Source organism: Nicotiana attenuata, unplaced genomic scaffold, assembly GCF_001879085.1.
Source record: "Nicotiana attenuata strain UT unplaced genomic scaffold, NIATTr2, whole genome shotgun sequence".
Lineage (NCBI taxonomy): Eukaryota > Viridiplantae > Streptophyta > Magnoliopsida > Solanales > Solanaceae > Nicotiana > Nicotiana attenuata.
Window position 1 is genome coordinate 128,781 of NW_017673317.1, and position 3,633 is coordinate 132,413.

Below are 3,633 nucleotides of genomic sequence, written 5' to 3' on the forward strand. Positions count from 1 at the left end.
GGGGTCGAGGCCAGGCTCGAAACAGACATGGCTTACCGGAGCAAGGCCGGAGATGGCCATAAAACTTGAACCAACAAGGTCTGGATGAAGCCCTTCATGTTCAGACCATGAAACCTCAGCGAACAGGTGTGTAGGAACCCTAGAGGGCCGGAAGGTAGTGAGACCACCAAAGTTTCAGGCCAGGAGGTGGCCGGAGAAGGTGAGTTAAACTCATTGGAGCAGAGGGGAAAGGGGAAGGTTCTAGAAAGAACCAGAGATAGAGAGATAGAGACGAGTGAGGAAATGAGAGGGGTCTTGGGGGGTCGTTTGGTTTAATTTGGTAAGGGCGGATCTAGACCGTTGATCAAAATTGATCAACGGTCAAGATTTAATCCGGGTTGGGTCGGGTAGATTTAGGATTGGGCTTGGGTCTTGGGTTGGTCTAATTTGGATCAGGGTATTGGATTTAATTAGGCTAAATTAGGAGACAAAATCTGGCTATAAGTTAACTAGCCCCTTTTTCCCATTTAATTTATAAAAAAAAGTAAATAAATTTCTGAAAACTAATTAAAAGCACTAAAATGATTTATAATGTATAATTATCAATTTAAAAAATATAAAATCCCATTTTATAAACATGAGACGAGTTTAAACCTAAAATGGCTAATATTGCAATTATGCAATTTTATCCTTAAAATACTAAAACAAATTTGAAAAAAATGTGTGAAAAATATCTTAGCTATATTTTAGTGTAAATATGAAAATCAAATAAATGAATCACCAAAAATGGTAATTTTGGTGACAATTATTGGGGTTTTCTTGATAAAATAGGGCAGTAAATTGATTTAAAGATCTTGGAAAAATTAAAGAAAAATAATGAAACCTTGGGATATGCTTATATATGCATATATAGATTATTTTAAAGGTATTTTGCATATTTAAAGTACAGGGAAAAATTAGGTATCAACAGCTGCCCCTCTTTACCCGGGAAGGATGAAAGAGTTGTCGGGTAAAGATATGATGGCCAATTTTGACCGAGCGGAATGGTTTGAAGAGACTTAGGCCGTGCCCTAGCTTCTGAGCTGCCTAATATCCCTGGTCTTACAGGAATCAGGCCATATGTAGTTCAGGATTCGTTGGCGGAATATGCCGATGGAGGCCTTTCAAGAACGGACGCAATATTCAGGTTGGGATAAACGGTTAAGGTCTAATAGGGCTGCGGGAACTCGAGCGGGATCGCTCCTGCTGAGATAGCCGTTGCTCGCCAGTTTACCTGCAAATAAGCAATACAAGCATATATTATGCGTAAATTTAAACATGATGCAAGTTCCCGTCAGACCATGAATGTTGTCTTTGGACGGTTATGATGACGTCCTCAGACCATGATGTCCTAGGCCATGAAGCGTATAATAAAGGATTGGTAGGCCATGAAATGATGCTCTCGGGCTATGAGAATGATGCCTCCGAACCATGAGGCCTTTGAATAATGATATGCGAAAAAAATTAAAGGGATCTTCAGGCCATGACATGGCGTTCTCGGGCTACGAGAATGATGCCTCCAAACAATGACGCCCTCAGATAATTTGGCGATCTTTCAGCCCATGAAATGCAATAGGTGGCGATCTTTCAGCCATGCAAGCGTAAATAAAGTGGCGATCTTTCAGCCCATGAAATGCAATAGGTGGCGATCTTTCAGCCATGCAAGCGTAAATAAAGTGGCGATCTTTCAGCCCATAAAATACAATAGGTGGCGATCTTTCAGCCATGCAAGCATCAATAAAGTAGCGATCTTTCAGCCATGCAAGTGTAAATAAAGTGGCGATCTTTCAGCCATGCAAGTGTAAATGAAGTGGCGATCTTTCAGCCATGCAAGTGTAGATGGAGACAGTGTTTAGTCTCGGAAGGAAGAATGGTAGCCTTATGCAATGCAGAAAATGCAGGTGGAGACAGCGTTTAGTCTCGAAAGGCAGAATGGTAGCCTTATGCAATGCAAAAATACAGACGGAGACAGCGTTTAGTCTCGGAAGGTAGAATGGTAGCCTTATGCAATGCAAAAATGCAGATGGAGACAGCGTTTAGTCTCGGAAGGCAGAATGGTAGCCTTATGCAATGCAAAAATGCAGATGGAGAAGCGTTTAGTCTCGGAAGGCAGAATGGTAGCCTTATGCAATGCAAAAATGCAGATAAAACGGCAAATGGTAATAGCGTTTCTTAGCTGATAGCAAGTTGCAATATTGTGACTGTTGGGGAACATTGCAGTATAGGGAATATCACCGGCGTGCGTGGGTAGCAAATGCTGGTAAATGCAACGATTTTGAGAGTCGTAGTCCTGAACAACGTTCGACTCGTGAGTGTATAGTATGTCAGATGCTTTCGCAATCCAAGTGTCTGCATCCAAAGAAAAATCGTGAGTTTTGCAGAGGTGAGGCTAGTTCGTATCCCCACTGGCCTTGTTTGACTTGTTTGGCTTTGATCTGGTGATATGGTACGTATCATCGGGGGGTAGCATTGCTGAAAAAGGCGATTTCGATAATAAACATGCATGAATTTGTATATTTAAGAAATAACTTTAGATGAACCAACGACCGTGACGTGGTTCAAGACATTGCGACCTCTCCTACTGCGGAATTTTGGGGTCCTCCTCAAAATTCTGCCCCAGTTTAACAGGTTGATGCTTCTGACGGCTGCTTGCGATGATTGGCTGAAATTACTTCGGAATTTTGAGGGTCCTCCTCAAAATTCTTCCCTAGTTTCCAATTGCGGGGGGAAATGAAAATTCTATTGAATTGTGACCGAACCCATAAGGCTGCCTACGCATTCCCTCTTAAACGGGAATCAAGTCAGACGTAGTTCAGTTTACATCATATAAGGAAGCATGAAAATCACACGTAGTAACACTTGACTGCATCTGAATTGATTGCTTTTGGCCAAACTTCTCCATCCATTTCTGCAAGTATGAGGGCTCCTCCTGTTAGAGCCCGATGAACCATGTACGGACCTTGCCAGTTGGGAGAAAATTTCCCCTTGGCTTCATCTTGACGCAGGAAGATTTTCTTTAATACTAGTTGTCCCGGTATGAACTGTCTTGGTTTGACTCTTTTGTTGAAGGCTCTGGACATTCTGTTCTGATAAAGCTGACCATGACATACTGTATTCATTCTTTTCCCATCTATAAGAGCTAGTTGTTCGTAACAACTCTTCACCCATTCTGCGTCGTCGAGCTCAGCTTCTTGTTTGATCCTTAAGGAAGGAATTTCTACTTCGGCGGGAATGACTACTTCCTTACCATATGTCACACCTCCTTTTTCGCTACACCCGCGAGGGCGTAAGGAGTTTTTCCACTTAAAGGACAATCGGAACGGGATTTGTTATTAAAATTCAGAGTTGCCACTTGGGAGGTTTATGGCGTCCCAAGTCACCGGTTGAATCCTGAACCGAGGAAATTATGACTCTATTAACAGTCCGCGAACCAGAAATCCGAGTAAGGAATTCTGTTAACCCGGGAGAAGGTGTTAGGCATTCCCGGATTCCGTGGTTCTAGCACGGTCGCTCAACTGTTGTAATTGATTTTATCTGATTTCAAAACATGTTCTAACTTGTGTGCCTTTTATAGTAAACCGCTTTTATGTTATTTATAGAATTGCAACGTCGTGA